Genomic DNA, 18,660 nt, shown 5'->3' on the forward strand with positions numbered 1-18,660 from the left:
CCCACTTAGCTCCCAGCGTCAGAACTGGTCACCAAAGGACCAAAGCTGGGGAAGACACTGCAGAGGAGGGCATGTAAGCATCAAGAGTTGCTTGGCAAACTTGGCATTGTATGATTTTGGTTTCTTTGTCTAAAATTCATGGGAGCCCTGCCATTTTATGACTAGAAATGGAGGAGGAATGGATGAGGGGCAGAGGGGAAATGGTGGGAAGGGACTGGGAGGAGAGGAGTAAATAAATATTTTTTAAAGTTGTTTGACTCTTTTAATCTTTAGCCAGAGGACTAGGATGCCTGCATTGGGTAGTGGTCTCTAGACATGACAGGGATGTTATGCCCATAAAATCTCAATAATACAGCTGCCTAAGCAAGGCCTGCATAACAATACCAGTTTGACACACCAGTGTGGTTAGGGGAAGTTTTCACAGGCTCCACCACACCCTGATAAAAAGCTATAGGAACTCAATGGCTCTGAGAAAGGGAGAATCAGAGTTGAGCCACTGATAGGTTATCCAATCCCACGTGGTAAATCCTAAACACATGCATACTGAGCAGCACTCAATGGATTCAGTAGATACACACACACACACACCTATGTCTATGTGTATGTAACAATAATAATAATTAAAGACATCATGAATTTGATAGGAATGTGAGCAAACATGGGAAATTGTAAATACAATGCTTATATTGGAAATTCTCAAAAAAATAATTTTAGATTTTAAAAAATTATGAAAAAAAGTGACCATGAATTTAAAGGATTGCAAGGCAGGGTATATATAGAAGGGTTAGAGTGAAGACAGAGAAGGTAGAAATGATGCAAATGTATTATAACAAAAAATAAATGATTCCTAACAGTATATTTGGTGGTACTCTGCTCTACTTTTCTGACCATGTGATAATTATTTGGTTATTTCTCCAAGTGAGGGGGACCAGTACAGACCATGAAACTTCAATATTTGTGTAAACCACATTGCAAACTTGTACTACGACCTGGATGTATCTTCAAAACTAAATAGTGATATCTAAAAACAAAAGCCGTTGAATGGTTGACGGAAGCTCCATCTTCTCATGAGCATGAAGGGAAGGGGCAAGATGATCTCTCACAGCCTGCCCAGCTTGGCTTCTGGTTCACCGAGCCCTGTGGCACAGGCAGAGAAGAGCACAGTCTCTCTAGCAGAAGTCTGGGCTGCAAATGAGAGAAAACAGGGAGTCCCACCACAGAGGCAGCCGGAGGCTGAAACCCACATGCCTGCCACTCACTTCTCAACGAGTGTTATCACTGAGTGCCATACGGCTTCCTTGCCACAGACTGAGACAAGAGGCAGCCACGTAAAGAGCACTTCTGTGGGATCTGGAGAGGATGGCTCAGTGGTTAAGGACGTTTGGTGTTCTTCCTGGGTTTGATTTCCAGCACCTACATGTCAGCTAAGAACTGTCTGTAATTCCAGTGCCAGGAGACCCTAGGCCCACTTCTGGTTTCTATAAGCATTGTGTTCACATCGTGTACAGACATACAGGTAGACAAAACAGAAACATACACATAAAAATAAGTAAGTCTTAAAAAAAAGAAGAAATGCTTCTATGTCTTCTACACAATCATGCCTGCACACTTCCTGAAACATCTTTTAATTTTACTAACATGGGAACAATTTATTTCACAAACTAGAGAACATTGTCCAAATTTTATTAACTTTATTTTTTTATCATTAGGGCTGAGGGAAATCCTCCCGATAAATTCGTCTAGATTTACTGCCAGGAAAAATTACAGATTCCCGAGATGAGCTTCTCTGCTTTCTTTAGTTCTTCTCTATTCATTAATTAGGAGCCATAAAACTGGGAGTAGCTGCTTTAAGAGCTCCTGTCAGATGCAAGGCCCATTGGAAAGAGGGCTGCACTCGGTCACACTGCCTGCTCTGGGCAGACAGCACTCCCATTGCCCTGCCACACTGGCCATGGTGCGCACAGTGTGCTCACCTCCCTCTCTCTCGCCTTTGGATAACTAGCCCCTGACCAAAGGCCGCCAAATTAAAACCCACAACTGAGAGCTCTATTTTTTGTTGCTGTGTTTGTTTTGTTTTTTGTTTTTCTTGTTCTGTTTTGTTTTTATTTGTTTGTTTTGTTTTGTTTTTCAAGACAGGGGTTCTCTGTAGCTGTCCTGGAACTCACTTGTAGACCAGGCTGGCCTCAAACTCACGGAGATCTGCCTGCCTCTGCCTCCTGAGTGCTAGGATTAAAGATGTGTGCCACCACTGCCCAGTCCAAGCGTTTTTTAGAATTGGTTTTATTGAACTATATTTTTTCTCCACTCTCCTCCCTTTCCCTCCCCTCCCCTTCTAACCTCTCCCAAAGTCCCCATGCCCCAAATTTACTCAGGAGATCTTGTCTTTTTCTACTTCCCATGTAGATTAGATCCATGTATGTCTCTCTAAGGGTCCTCATTGTTGTCTAGATTCTCTGGGATTGTGAATTGTAGGCTGGTTTTGCTTTGCTTTATGTCTAAAAGCCACTTATGAGTGAGAACTTATGATATTTGTCTTTCTGGTCTGGTTTACGTCGTTCAATATGATATTTTCAAGATCCATCCATTTGCCCACAAATTTCAAGAAGTCGTTACTATTTTCTGCTGTGTAGTACTCCATTGTATAAATGTACCACATTTTCTTTATCCATTCTTCATTCAAGGACATTTAGGTTGTTTCCAGTTTTGGTTATGATAAACAATGCTGCTATGAACATAGTTGAGCACATGTCCTTGTAGCACGATTGAGCATCCTTTGTGTATATACCCAAAAGTCCTATTACTGGGTCCTGAGGAAAGCTGTTTCTTAATTTTCTGAGAAATCGCCAATCTGATGTCCAAAGTGTCTGTACCAGCTTGCATTCCCACCAGCAATGGAGGAGTTTTCCCCTTTCCCCACAACCTCTCCAGCATACATTGTCATCAGTGTTTTTGATCTTGGCTATTCGTGTCGGAGTAAGATGGAGTCTCAGAGTTGTTTTGATTTGCATTTCCCTGATAGCTAAGGATGTTGAACATATCCTTAAATGACTTTCAGCCATTTTAGATTCAACTGTTGAGAGTTCTCTGTTTAGGTCTGTACCCCATTTTTTATTAGATTATTTGTTCTTTTGATGACTAATTTCCTGAGTTCTTTGCCTATTTTGGGGATCAGACCTCTGTCTGATGTGGGGCTGGTGACGATATTTTCCCATTCTGTAGGCTGTCTGTTTGTTGTTGACCATGTCCTTTGCCTTACAGAAGCTTCTCAGTTTCAGGAAGTCCCATTTATTAAATGTTTCTCTCAGTGTCTGTGCCACTAAGATTATATATAGGAAGTGGTCTCCTGTGCCAGTGCATTCAAGTGAACTTCCCATTTCGGAAGCCCTTCTTAAGCAAGATTTACATACGCAATTCCTTACTTAATATGCCCTTCCAGATTCTAGTTGGTGTTTCAACCTTCTATAGTGACAAGACTCTCACTCTGTTACCCAGCCCTCCAACACCCCGATTTCCAGTCTGTATAAATGTGACACCCAGTTCCTCAAGTCAAACACTGAAAACTGATCTTAGTACTCCCCACTTCTCTGCCTCCGTATCCAATCCAAGAGCAGGTCACATGACTCCCATGGCTGGAATTTCTTTACGGGGCCCCACTTCCCTCTCACATCGCATGCCCCGGCCACTCCCACACACCCTCGAGACACCCGCAGTTGACCTGTAACAAGTCCCACCTTTCCCTACTACCTTCTTTTCCCCACCTTGCACACAGCAGCCAAATGCTCTATTTTAAAAGCATATGTTTGGATTATGATCGCCTCCTGCTAAAACTCTGTAGTGACTTCCCACTGCCCCTGGGATAAAGTCCAGTTCCATCGCGATTCCAGTGAAATCAGCGGCGGACAGATCTGAGGCGCCTTCCTCCCTGATGGCGTCCACTCCTTTACATTTGCTAGGGGAACACACCCTTGCCTCAACATCTTTGCCTCTTCTCTTTTCCCAGGGAGCTCTGCACACACCTGGATCCCCTCCCGGAACTCTTGCGGCGGTCCCTGAGCCAGGGCGGGCTCCGCAGGCACGTCCCTCTTCCCACTAGTGAGTGAGTCCACACGACTCCTCTGCACACAGATTGTGATCAGCTCGTTATCTCCTCGTGTAGCAGCCACAGTCTGTGTGTTGTTTACTTTCTCCCCTGAAAGACTGCAGGCTCCTTGATGGGCAGCGTATCTATTTATTCAGAGTCTGACCCCCATTCTTTATGCCTGACACAAAGAAGGCATCCAATTTAGATATACTGATTGCCTCATTTATTTTCCTTACTTATATTTTCGCTTTAAATAACTACATGTATTGCACTCAAAAAAATATGCAAAACGAGGAGGTAAATTGATCTTTCTCAAATGCCAGTGGATATCTGGTTAAATAAGATGGCATTTGGAGCCAACTCCCTCCCTTCTGTAGAGGACACCCCTGAACAGTCCAAACTGGCTCCACCAGTCTTTCCTTGCTCATCCAACCTTGAAGGTTGAGCATTTTTGCATCCTATATTTTACATGTCTCTTCATAAATGATTAATATATGCAAGTAAAAAAAGACCCCACCAGCGCCTCCCAGAGGAAACTGTGAGAAATGCCCGGTAGAATACAAAGACTTGACGTGTTCTCATCACTGTCAAGGAAGCACAGGCCTGAATTTAGACAAAGGACAAACAAAAGCCACCCCACTTCCCACAGCATAGAGACCAGGACACGAGTGCAGACCTCACATCACAGCGGCTACTCTGAATTTGGCAGATAACTAGCTGGGTGGGTGGCCTTGGACAAGACACTTCTCTTTGAACCCCATAATCAACTGCTGAAGATCAAGGACTGAGCTATTTGATGCCTCGGCCTCAATATCTTCTCATTAATGTTAACTGATTTATTCTGCCCCAGACACGTAGCGAAAAACGGTATTTTTCCATCTATTAAGTGCCCAGATTCTCTAATTGTTCTTCTTTGTTCAATTTCCAAATTAATAATGAAAGTTTTCAGTTCCGCAGATACTGGCAAGTCACCTCCTCTGCAGAAGCCGACTTCTTCCCAGAGCTGAAGGAACAGCGAGTGTATGTGAATTAATGGGAGCCTGCAGCGAAGGCCGCACTGCTGAGGTCTACTGCTCCGATGCGTGTTCACAGTGTTCCCTGAGAATATCCCATCTATATGAGGGAACAAGAAAAATGCCCGTGGTGGATCAAGTTCAAGTAGAACCTAGATATCAACTGAGAGGTCCGTGAAACACATTCAGTCACAGACCAAAGAAACAAAATCATAGGGCCAAGCACAGGCAAGAAGGAGGATAAAGAGTTGATGCCTTCTGGTACTGTTCTCACATGGAGGGAGGGAGGGAGGGAGGGAGGGAGGGAGGGAGGGAGGGAGGAAAAAAGAGAGGGAGAGAGATCCACAGACTGATGTGGGAGTGATTTCTTTCTAATCTGTTGCTTTCATTGGTTAATTAATAAAGAAACTGCCTAGGCCCATTTGATAGGCCAACCCTTAGGTGGGTGGAGTAAACAGAACAGAATGCTGGGAGAAAGAAGCTGAGTCAGGCAGTAGCCATGATTCTCCCGCTCCAGACAGACGCAGGTTAAGATCTTTCCTGGTAAGCCAGCTCGTGGTGCTACACAGAATATTAGAAATGGGTTAGATCAATATGTAAGAGCTAGCCAACAAGAGGTGAAAACTAATGGGTCAAGCAGTGTTTAAAGGAATACAGTTTCCGTATAATTATTTCGGGTGTAAAGCTAGCCGGGTGGCGGGACACAGCCCGCCACTCCTAATACAACACACAGACATATGACATGTTTAAAAATAGTAAAATGGTTTTTTTTAAAGAAAAGAAAATAAGACTTGCAAAATGTAAATAATGTTATGAAGGACACTGGGCTAGGAGACCACAGCCCAAAGATTGTAAGCGATCTCATCCAACGGAATCCATTCCTAAGTCTGTGACATCTGCCGTTTGTCATGGTGCAGTCTTGGTGTCTATGTCTGTGGAAAGAGACAAGCCCCCAGGACAAGCCCACAGCAGAGCATTCCAGAGCCAGTCAGGAAACCCTGGGCAGATGAGGGAAGAATCCTTCATGAGGCAAATGCCGGCAGCTAAAGAAACTCAGTCACAAAGATGCACCCTGGGCAAGCCAGGGTCATGAGTCAAGGCACAGGACAAGCAGCATGGCGGTCATGAGCAAGGACCACCATGTTCCCCGGCATTCCCCTGGTACCCTGCTGACCTGCTACCTCTCTCCTCCCCCACTCAGCCACTGCCCCTGCTTTAGATTACAAGCCCCACCGCCCTTCCTCTGGGCACAGCATTCCCATTCTTCTGCTCCCAACTGCAGCAAGTTTTCAAGAACCAGCTGCCTCTGACTGCCTCAGGCCAGCCATCCCCTGTAGTCTGTCTGTCCTCACCGTATCTATACCACAGTCGCCAGTTGTGTATGTGTGTGTGTGTGTGCGCGCCATCATTTTTGCATGTGATCAACTTATTCACATTATCTTCCTCACGCTACTGCAGATCCCATGAGAAACTGCTTGCTACTGGGTACTCAGACCTACTACCACAGATCCTGGCACACACCTGGTAGAGAGCCAATCACTTGATTAATAAAGACGGTCTGGAAGGCAAAGTCCTAAACATAATATAATAAAGGGGGTGAGGGGCATACACGTGACACCAACCTGTTGAGACAATAGCAAGCTAGCAAAGGCACAATAAATCTAGGTGAGCAGTCCAGCTCTTCCACTAGGGAATGGAGCCCGGGGAGACCTAGGACACTAAGCGCTAATTAATTTGTGTAATTACTATTTGACTCCATCAAAAGACATCCTGGTGCCCCCATAATTCCACTAGTGAGAGAGGGTGTGTGAGGCAGCCGAGCTCTCCTTGCACGTTTGATGATACCAGCAAGACAAATCAATCCAACCCAACCTCCGTCACGAGACGTCCACGTTTTAGACTGCCTCTCTGCAGCACCTGATGAGTCTTCTCGTACCCATCATCCCATCCTGACTCGGACGCATGGGAGTCATAAAGATATGGATGCCTGCCCATTTGGCTGACAAGAAAACACACAGGGGGACGAACTAAAGACTTCTTTAACATTACTGAGACTTTATTATTTAACCACAGGCTATAGAAGAGTAGAGAATGAATTAGGGTATAGACACCTGATGGAAAACGACATATGATGATATCAGATGATACCGAGATGATGAGAGGGTGAAGGAAACTTCTAACCAATCTGTCTCCTGGAAGGGAAGGACCAGTCAGCTCCAAATGGCCTGATAGGACGTTTAAACTAAAACAGGGCACTCAACCCTTGGCACCCAGACCCTATGTCCATGTCTGCCAAGATAGTTCAGGAAAGGAGCAATAACTTGTCTTCAAGTTCCCTCAAACCTGCTTTTAATCTGCTCTGTCAAGGGTGCTCGAGCCAAGCAGATGTGCCCACTGCATGGAAATATGCAGCTCCATGCACGGGAAGAGACACTGGGCTTGAGCAAGAATGCTGCCTCCTATAAGGTTTGCCGCCTGCATCCTTCAGAAGATAGAAAGGCATCTTCATCGCCGAGCGTTGTGAAGTACCCACCCAGGTATCCACTCACTCTCTTGTTCCCCACATAAGTATCTTTAGTGAGCACTGCTCTAACTCAAGGCATTGCATCTCCCGGGGTGAGAGGTGACCCTGGTGGTTCACGCCCTTCAAGGACAATACAGAGTGGTGGTTAACAGCCCAGGATCTAGATCCCCAATGTGTGTGCATGCATATGTGTGTGCATGTGTGTGTGGATGTGTGCATGTGTGCATGGTGTGTGTATGTGTGTGTGTGTGGATGTGTGTGTGCATGTGTGTGTGTGTGCATGTGTGTGTGCATGTGTGTGTGTGTGTGTTATGCTTGATAGTGGCAATTAAACTCAGGGCTGCACACATTCTAGACAAGCAATCCATCACTGAAGCACCTCCACAGCACTTTTCTTCTGTTTCCTTTTAACACCAGGGTCTTCATAAAGAAAAGGTTCTTCATGGGTTGGCCTTGAACTTGTGACTCCCATGCTTTAGCCTCCTGAGTAGCAGGGATTCCAGAACAGCTATGACCCCCTGGCCCAGCTGAGATTCCAGGTTTATCTACTGGTGTGTAGCCTTGGGACAGTTAACCCCTCTGTACTTAGGACCCCCTCACTCCCCAAATGAGAATAAATCACATGTACCCCATGCAGATAGTACAACTACGATAAATTAAGTTGTTGATTCTAACTCTTAAGATAGAGTCTCCCCATAAAAAGAACATGGCATTTGGAATGCCTGGAATAAAAGCCCAGATCCTATAGAATGTGGAAGTACCAAACAACATCCAAAGCCAGCACTGTTGCAGCTTGAGCGGATGCAATGGCCACACTTGTGGCCGGATATGGGTATGGGCCAGTGGGAGAGGAGAAGACAGGTGAGCTGGTGTTGCTGGCCACAGCAGGCTTGACAGCCTGTTCCAGCTCCCACTTGCTTACAAGAGAGTCAATGGGATTTCTGGCCATTGCAGTCTAGTTCCAACCGATTAACATCTAGTTTTAAATTTTCACTTCTTACTAAGGATTTTAAATGCATTCCAAAATTTTTTCAAAGCAGCCTGATGATATCAGTGCTCCTGTGTCATCCTGTGGGTGATGTGCAGAGCAAAGATGCCTGTTGTGGAGTAGGTAGAATTCAAACTCTGATCCACTTGGTGCCAACCTCAGGAGACACTGCCCATCTTCTCAGGACCTGGCTTCCAGCTCTGCCCTGGACACTGTAGGTAGCTCAGCTTCTTTTCTCCAATCTTAAGTGCTTTGTCTGTGACAGGATGGTGATATCCTGCTGTCTTATGGCTTGTCTTGCTTTATAGAGACATCATGACCATGGCAACTCTTATAAAGGAAACAGTTAATTGGAGTGGCTAGCTTACAGTTCAGAGGTTCAGTCCATTATCATCATGACAGGGAGCATGGTGGTTACCATACCTGCCTTTCAGAGCTCTGTAATAATAATGAAAGGATGAGTCCACAGGCAGCGCCATCCCTAAGGAAGTGTCTGAGGCATTTGCAAAGGAGGATGGTGAAGTTACACGCCTCGCCCTGAGCAGGACAATTTCCCAAGTGTCTCTACACACATGGTGCATTCCGTAACTGTGAAAACCACTGCATGAACCACAAGAGAACTTCTATAAAGAGAAAAAATGCCTGACCCAAAGAAACGAAGGGACTAAATCAAGATCCCACCTCCAGCGAGCAGCAAAGGTGTGTGTGTTGGTAAATCGGCAGGTCTGCCTGTGCATAGCTTCCTAAGCCCAGCCCAGTGCCAGTCAGCAAGCGGTACTCCAAGCTCATGCCAGAGTCAGCCTCCTCCAAGACTCTTAGCTGCCTGTGTACTGAGGTGCAATCCTGAGCTTGCATTAAAAGTTTAGATCGGTGTGGCTGACCTAATTAAAATTAATCCCCATTTATGCAAAGTCCTAATTTTAGTCATGAAAGAGATTTTTTTTAAACACTGCATTGGCCTTGACCTCACTACATCTTCTCAATGTCAATATTAAACAGCGGGACATCATGTTCAGTAGCTAGGCTCTCCAGCCCGTGATTGTTCGTTATGATCATTTTTCACATGCTACTTCAAATGCTGGGTTTTTTTTTTTTTTCGAGAATAAAAATCTGCCAGCATTGAAATTCAGGGTGATCTTAATATGCAAGCCTCCTACAGAGATGATGTCTCATTTTAATTATTGTTTCGGTTTAATGGGTTTTCATTAAATTCGAGAACGGAACAATTATTAGGGTGAGCAGCTCGTGTTTCAGAGGTAAGTTCTCGAGCCTCTGGGGCAAGAAGATGGTTGTGACATCCACGAGCAGAAAGCTGAGTCCTGGAAGATGCACGTCTATCTGACTAACGGAAGACAGCAGGTGATTTTACTGCCCAGCTTCTAAACACAACCCAAGTCCCCTCTCAGAGCTACCCAAACAACGTCAAGCCTGGGCTCAACTGGGGACTCTAGATCGCTTAATTTTCTATCAAGAATCCAGATGCCCCTGTCATCGAACCAGAGAGCACTTTCCAAAGTTCACAGCCTGTAAAGCAAGGTGTCAAACCCCAAGCAGACAGCCCTGATGAAACGGTCTCAGACACACAAAAGGAATTCAGTTGCTTTAGTGGAGTAATGTCTGACTTCCCACCCCTGGGAAATTGTTCCGACTTTGGTATAGGATGCAACGACCAAAGCCATATTAATTAACAAACTGTCAGGGAGACGTGAAGGAATGGCTTGAGGGACCCGGGCAGCATCTCACCTCAGAAACTACACAAATTTGTTATTCGGGGAGAACAAGACAGTGTTGCCTCTGACGGATATGAAGGAAAGAAAACTAAGGGAAGGGGGTGGGAGTGAGAGGTGGAAACCACTGAGGCAAGGTCCAAGTTCAGAGGTAAAGGGTGTAACTCCTTCTAGCGGGTGAGACCGCACCTGGAGAGGGAAGGGACTTTCTCTCCTAATTCGTTGATGGAGACAGAGAAGGGAAGCTAGAGAGAGTCCTTCCTGAGAAAACTGGCTTGTTCCAGTCAGGCTAGTCTAGCAAACAGTGCAGAGACCTCACCCCTTGAGAGGGGAAGGAGGGCAAAGAACCTTTCACGATGTAAGGAATCATGAAGCAAACCTGAGACCCACAAGGCTCGGCAGCTAACAAGTGATGGCACCTGCGTCCCCGCTGCTCGTATTTCATTGCTCACAGGGCACCATGCAGTGAAAATCCTGTCCATGTATACACTGTGCAAGTCAGAAGAGCAAGTCAGAATAGTGAGCACTCTCTCACCTCCAACACTTTTTAATATCTTAACAGCAAAGTCACTGAACTTACTTATGGGATGTAGTGTTGTGTTATCAGGACCCACACACAAGGTCCTAATGAACCAGGGTACCCAGTGTTTCCGTGTCCTTAGGAAGACTTCATGTGGAAGCCCCCCACTCTTCTCATCCAGTTACCCATAAAGCATGCACCAGGTCCACTGGGGACGGGGCAGTAATGGAACCTGTCCAGTAACGCTTGCTTTCAGCCCCTTTATTTCTGCTGTCCTAAAAAGTGCATCATCAGCTCCTCGTTCCCGGGTATTAATCCAATTACACGCCTTGTTAGCTAGTGAGCTCCTGACCCGCTGTGGAGTGGTTCCCCGCACTATTTATCTGTGTGGCTTGACCATGCGGGTTATCTAAGAGAGCCGTGCATTTCTGGCCTTCTAAGGAGAGTGAGAGGGGATAGTGAGGCTTTCCTGACAAGAAATAGACCACCTGCCACTCCAGACTTCTAAGAGTGGCCCCGAGAAACGTGTGGGCATCTTTCCAGAAAAGGGTCAGTGTGTGTTCATCCCTACCATTTTTCACAGGTCTTATTCCAGCGACACTGAACACCAATGTCACCCTAAAAATGAACTGTGCCTATGTTGTTTGCTTCTTGAGACCAAACCCAGTGACTCTGGCTGCAGGATCCTGTTTATCCACTGTCCCACCTCTCCCTTTTCACGAAGAAGCTGAAACCACAAGCCCTGTTTACTGGCACAGTTTCAAAATAAATAACAAAATACGGACTGAAGCAAAGGTTGGTCTTTGATCATTATTGCAAACAACCTAGTTCATGTCCAAATTCAATGGACCACTCCTCTTCAATTTCCTACTTCATTTCAAAGGGCACCGCCTGTTAGGTCCCTGAGGTATTGTCTCTACTTGTGTGAGATCTGACTTTAACAGGAGGCATTTCTCTCTGCTCCCTACGACCATGTTATTCTTCTCTGTCCACAGTTGGACCCCCAGGAAGCTCTCTGAGGAAGGGAGGTGTCTGAAGTACTCCTCCAGTCTCCATGCACCCATATGTATGACAACTCTCCTCCCACTTGGAATGCTAGCCATCCCCTATCCAAGGGTCTGGAACCCCAGCTGAAGACGATTTCTTATTTAGCTTCTAAATTCAATCATTCGTACACCCAATCTGTGGTGCCAGTTACCTGTGCCAGGCTCTGTAGTCTCAGAGTTGGCCCGAGAGGATACATCTAGCCAGTACTTTTAGCTGAACAGACACATCATACTATTGACATCTTGAAAAACCAGTAGCCAGGTGGCAAGCTGGCTTTAGGTGTTGCTCAGAAGCTGCCCAGAATTAATTGTCTCACCTCCTCTGTCAGGTTTTCTATCCAATCAGCTCTGCACTTGTCTGGTCTTCCTCCATGGCTGGGCCAACTTGAGGCTTCTTCATTACCTCCTGCTTTGCCTAGTTACTGAGAGTCAAAAGTCCTCAGAAAGCCCCACCCATCAGCAAGTCCTGGTTCCACCTCAGTTGCCACAATGACCCCTGACTCTACAGACCTGCTGGGTACCAGCGATCCACCATCAGTATCCTTCCTTTTACACCATCCTCACTCCTAGTTTCTCCCTCCCATCTCCTAACCCTTGCTTCTCTTCTTGCTTTCTCCACGGACACCAGAGAATCCAAGAGAGCCGTTCATTCATTTCGATCACCTCAGTTCTCATCTCAAATCCCCAAAACATCTGACTGCAGCAGCTTCCACTGACACACTGGCTTTAGACGGCATGATTGTTTGACCCCCAAATCCTGGGGATCTTAAGAGACATGGCCAAGGTTCAGATAGTACCGTTGACTGAATGTGAGACACACCCACTGTCGTAAGAGTTTGGTTCACAGTGATTGGTGCTGTTTGGGGGCTGTGGAACATTTAGGACATGGAGCCTAAAGGGATGAAATGTGTCCCCGGAGGAGGGTCTTGTGGTTTTACAACCCAGCATGCTCTCTGTCTGTTTGCTACTTCCCTGTCAGTAAGGTGTGTGGAGTCCCAGACACAGGCTCCAGATGTCATGAACTCCCCCATGCCATCCCTGCCATGATGGACTGTGTCTTTGCAAATGATGAGCCAAGGTCATCCCTTCTTCCTTTAATGCTGACAACAAGAAGAACAACTGATTAGTGTCTCGGGGAAATCTACTTTTGTGTGCTTTCCAGCTTTCTGTGGCTTGTGTCTCCTTTCCCGTCTTCAGTAGTACAGCCTCTGATGATCTCCCTCTGCCTCTGCTTCCTCGTCTCTTTTCTCCTCTGACTTCCTGTTTCCATCTCATAAGGCCTCTTCTTCTACTGGTCTCTCTGGATAAGCTAGTATGTGATGCCTTCTTCCAATTCCTTAATCAGCTCTGCAGAGCCCCATAACACCATCCTGGAGTGTGGAAATTATGAAGTGATCTCTTGCTGGAGGTGGGCTTTATTCTGCCTACAGCAACCCCTGCTGCACTGTGAATGAAACCTTCCTTCTTTGTCCTGACTTAGATGATCTCACATGATCTAAGCATGGCCATGCTCTTCTGGAATCCTCTCAGACATCCACCCTCCTTGGGACATCTACACACCTATTAAAGTTATCTGAATCTGAGGGATACAGGTGGATCCATTCCTGGCTTTGACAGTTCTGTTTAAAGTCAACCCTCTCCCTAAGTTGTTTGGTCATGCTCAGCTCTCCCACCTGTGTGTGTGTGTGTGTGTGTATGTATGTCTGTGTGCATGCATGCATGTGTGTGTACATGCGGGGGGTGTACACCGGTGTGTGCATATCTGTGTGTGTGCCTATGTATGTGTGTGTGCCTATATGTATCTGTGTGTGTGTCTGCTTGTGTGTGTGCATGTCTGTGTGTGTGCACGTGTGTGCATGTGTGTCTGTGTGCTCGCGTGTAAATATGCATGCATGTGTCTGTGTCTGTGTGTGTATGTGTTGTGTGTGTGTGTTGCTTGTTACTTTCATCACAACATAAATATGAGGTCAACGCTTTTTTAGCACACTTGTGTATCACCCTTGGCCACCTCTGTAGGAAAGAAGGCTCATGTAGAGTTACAGACAGAGACTCTTGTCTTTTCTCTACTGCAATGCTCATTCCCAGAACAGTGCTTAATACATGGATGGTTAATCAATATCTGTTGAGTATGTGACTGGACGGACAGATGGACAGATGGATGGATGGATGATGGGTGGATGGATGGATTAATGGACTCACTTTGTGGCACTTAAACAAGGACTCCACAAGGACAAGACACCTGTCATTCCTTGCATTCAACCAGAACCCAGGACCATGGGCTGTGCACAACAGTGTATTAGACTCTCCTGAAGATCAGTATGTAAATGAGAACGTAAAGCCTTCTTTAAAGGTAAAACACACAGAATCATCTTTGCCATCACCATCATCATTCCTCCATCCGATCACTCATAGAAAGAGAAGGCTTCCAAAAGTACACACTGAAATTAGAGACAGAGCAAACAAATTACAGGAGTTTCTCAGCCTAGACCTGTCGTCTATGCATGCAAGTGGGCCAGGAAAGCTGCTCAGATGCTTCTGTATGAATAAAACATCAAAAACAAAACTGCAGCTAGCTGGAAGTATACAAGTAAAGCCAATTGCTGGGAACCCTTGTCAACTACCACCCACCAGCCTCTCTGTGCCTCCTCCAGAAAACAGTGGCAAGTGACAACGATGGCCTGGCTCCCACAGAATCCGAATGATGGGTGCGTGGCCACCCATGAGCAATATTGAAAATAACACTCACTTTCCTCCTGGACTGTGAGCCGTGTGGGATGACATCATACAGGATGAGCTTCCACATCGAATATGTGGGAAGCCTTGCATTCTGCAGCCTCCTCGGGCCGCTTTCAGTCAGGCAGCACAAGACGGTACCACAGCCAGGATAGCAAGTGTTAAGGAAGGCACAGCACAGTGAGTCCATGTGTCATCTGAACCAAAGTCAGGGGAGGCCATAAGCATCTCCAGATAAATCCTCATACACGAGACGCACCTGAGCCCTGACTCAGCAGAGGAGACCTGTGTGACAACGCTTGGCTTTGGAATGAGCCTGACACACCTTTCCCTCAAAGCAGTCCAGCCTCCTTCCTCCGTGCACGATGCAAACCAGCGCCTTGCGCTTACTGTCTAAAACCTGTGCTGCTAGCCTGTGGGGTGTGCGTAACCCTTTTACGTGGGCTTATTCTGACACATTTCCCCCCAAGACCAGACATACCAGATGATCCAGGTGCCCCACTGCACAAAAATAGTGTCAGTCTTGAGAAGCAGAAAAGAATACAGCACTTGGACCAACTAGAGAGTGATAACGTGAGCGTGGCAGATGCAAAACGACTGTCAGCATTTTCGCTTACGTGGAACTCTTCCTGGAGCGCTCTTCCTAGAGACACGCTCATCCGCTGTGTGCGCAGAGCCTGTCGCCGCGCATCCCGGCAGAACTGAGTGCAGGAGCCTAGGAACGGCATAAATGTGTGCTACACACTCAGTCAGTCTGAGGAACTTTTCCAAGTGAATTATTAGGAGGATTTTTAAATTCTTCAAAACATGTCACAATAATAACAATTTTATCTTCTTATACCATAATTATGATGTGGTGCTTCGCTTTTCTTATTTCATCCAGACACACGCAAGACATGAATAAAATATGACAAGGTTGACAGCAGCCATTGGAGAGGGCTCGTCCGTAACAGCAGACATATTCTGGGTACAAAGAACTCGTGTACCAGCACCAGCTTCCGTTTCTGGGTGGCTCTTAGCTACGAGAAAGACCACATGTGTCCCCTCACCACCCCACAGCACCTGAAGCCATGTTTATTTATTTTTTTTTTTTTTGCTGAGGACATTTCTAAGCAATTGGGGATCAAACGCCAAAACCAAAAGGCACGCCACTCGCTAAGAAGGTAGCTTGAAAAAAGACCTCACATAGCTCAATCAAAGAAACACAAGCAGACCTGCGAAGAAATCCATAGTCTCGACAGGCTGACATCTGCGAGGCCCTTCATGTGGTGGCACTCTGTGGGTGTTCCACGCACCACAAGACTCTCTCCTGAGAGGGTTTTTCCTCGGCAAAGGCTGCCAGAGACCTTCTAAGCTCCGGCTTCAGTGAGGCTTTCAAAGAAATAAATGTGAAATGGAGGGAGTGGGAAGCGGTGTGCCGTGTCGCCAAGCCATCAGCATTTATCAGATGGCCCCGGGGATGTCAGACTACACCTTCTGAGGTTTCATTTTTTAAAGCAAATCTATAAGAATCTTGTCATATCTCACATACAAAACAAGCTGGCTTCCAGGTCCTCCTTCCAAATGCAACTCCCTCACCCCCTTGCTTCAAAGTTTGTTTCCAAACACATAAGACCAAAGAGACATTTTAAAGTCATCCCTTGCCTAGAATTTGACAGACTGGGAGATTCAGGTCTTCCAGACTGAGCAGTTTGACAAACCTCCCAAGTAGCATCTTTGTTTGGGGAGCTTTACAAACAAATCTCCGACTCAGCAGAGACGACAACACATTAGTGACATTGCTCAGGAAAGTGAACCCTGTTATCACCTGGAAACTAGACACAAATCCTAAACATATGTTGTTGTTTTATCCTGCTTACTGCACATACGCACAGACATGCACACACACACAAACACACATGCGCACATGCACACACACATGCACACACACACACACATGCACACACGCACATGCACACACACACAGCTATAACTGTTTTTGGAAACTGCAGGTCTGCATTTTTTCCATCTTTACCCAGATGTTCCAAGACCCAGCATAACCTTGAACTCTGACCCCTCCCCAACCCAGAACAGGTTTGAAGCCAAAGAGAATGGGTGGTCCATTGAACATGGAGTTTCTCAGGATTCGAGTGTAAGTATCATGTCTCACCTGATGCTATGTGACATTAAACTGCACCTCGTCACCAATGGACACCCCCTAACACCAGGCATATTAACAGTGGTTGTGAGCGCAGCAAATTAGAATCCCACTGCCACCGCTTCCAACCTCACAGAGAGAGAAAGAAACACACACACATCAGGTACACATGCACAAATACACATGCCAGACATACACACCGAGATACACGTACCAGCAGGCACATACACAGAGAGAAGGGGAGAGACATCACACACACACACACACACACATACACTCACAAATACACATGCCAGACATACACACCGAGATACACATACCAGCAGGCACATACACAGAGAGAGGGGGAGAAAGAGAGATACCTCCCTCACACACACACACACTCACACACACACACACACACTCACACACACACACACGCCAGACATACAAACAGAGATATACATACCAGCAGACACTCACACAGACATATGTACCCACACAGACGCAGACGTACTTCCTGCTTGTATATCAGAAGCCTGAAACTTTGACAGGAATAAACAAGGCAGCAGTTTGAATCCTCAAAAACAGGGGCTCATTTTTATTCCCCCGAACAATGATAAAGACGGCTTCTGCCCCTCCTCCAAGGAGCTGTGGGTTTGGAGAAGCTCAGCTGTCTCTTTCTTCCCACAGACCCCAGTCTTCAAAGGGACCAAATGAGGCCAGGGAGTTTGGCAGTGGCCATTGAACCTTTAATAGACACTGCCAAATGGATGAACACCAAACTTCCATTTTTGTGGTTAAAAAAAAAAAGAAAAAGAAAAAAAAGAGAGAGAGTAAGATTCCCAAAGCAGACACACGCACGCCCACATCAATCATACTGGAAGTCCTGACAGATCTTGAAAGGTTTTTGCTGTTGCTTTTGTTTTGTTCCATTTTATTGGTACATACTTATGGGGTACAGTGTGGTATTTCAATACACATATAGAGTGAATAATGTTTAGAGGAGATAATTGGGCTATCCATCACCTTAAACATTTATCATTCCCTTCTGGAATGTTGGGTACATTCAGATCCTCTCTAATAGCGACTTTGAAATCTGCAATCATTGTTGCCAACCAATTTCCCTGCTGTGCTACAGAACATCAGATGTCATCACTCCATCAAGATAGCCCATATGCTAAATTTAAGGATCTTGTCTGATAGTTCTCAGGGTAGTCTGTCACTGAGGGCCCTGTTCACGTGACCATCCCTCTCTCCGCTTCTTCTTCTGCAAACTGTCTTCCTTCTCCACCCATGCATTACATGGCAGAGAAATAGCAGTCATCTACATGTTCCTATCCAAAGTCTAGAGATTTATAGTTCAGGGTGTGACATTAATATGCACCCTAGAGTGTCTGCATCTCTCCAGTTGCAGTTCCCGATGTGATTGGTCATAGGCATCCCAGCTGTCAACTCAGGAGCAGAAGCTTGAACCAGCCATACATGTCAAGTCAACCTAGGGGTGAGCCAAACCCAGCTGAATCAGCACAGCCGCTGGGTGTGCTCTGTGCTAAACCTTTGCTAAACCCTTCATTCATGTCATGGGAAATGTTAGCACAGTTTAAGCCTAGTGCCAAATCTCTTTTCCTTCTTGTAAGAAAGCATGAGTTCAAGCAAAATCCAGTAGTTAAGAGCTCCCCTTCCCCCTGTGCACACGACATCATACAGCCACTACTTTTTTTTCCGTTTATTTATTAAATATTTCTGTCTCTTCCCCGCCACCGCCTCCCATTTCCCTCCCCCTCCCCCAGTCAAGTCCCCCCCCCCTTGTCAGCCCATAGAGCTATCAGGGTTCCCTGCCCTGTGGAAAGTCCAAGGACCACCCACCTCCATCCAGGTCTAGTAAGGTGAGCATCCAAACTGCCTAGGC

General features: G+C 46.1%; 1 protein-coding gene across 2 annotated transcripts in view; it reads right to left on the minus strand.

Annotated features, from left to right (window-relative positions):
* Positions 1-18,660, minus strand: part of Nell1 (neural EGFL like 1) — a 793,214-nt gene that overhangs the window by 714,901 nt on the left and 59,653 nt on the right. The gene's annotated exons all lie outside the window — the stretch shown is intronic.

This window comes from Microtus pennsylvanicus, chromosome 18, assembly GCF_037038515.1.
Source record: "Microtus pennsylvanicus isolate mMicPen1 chromosome 18, mMicPen1.hap1, whole genome shotgun sequence".
In the NCBI taxonomy this organism is placed as follows: Eukaryota; Metazoa; Chordata; class Mammalia; order Rodentia; family Cricetidae; genus Microtus; species Microtus pennsylvanicus.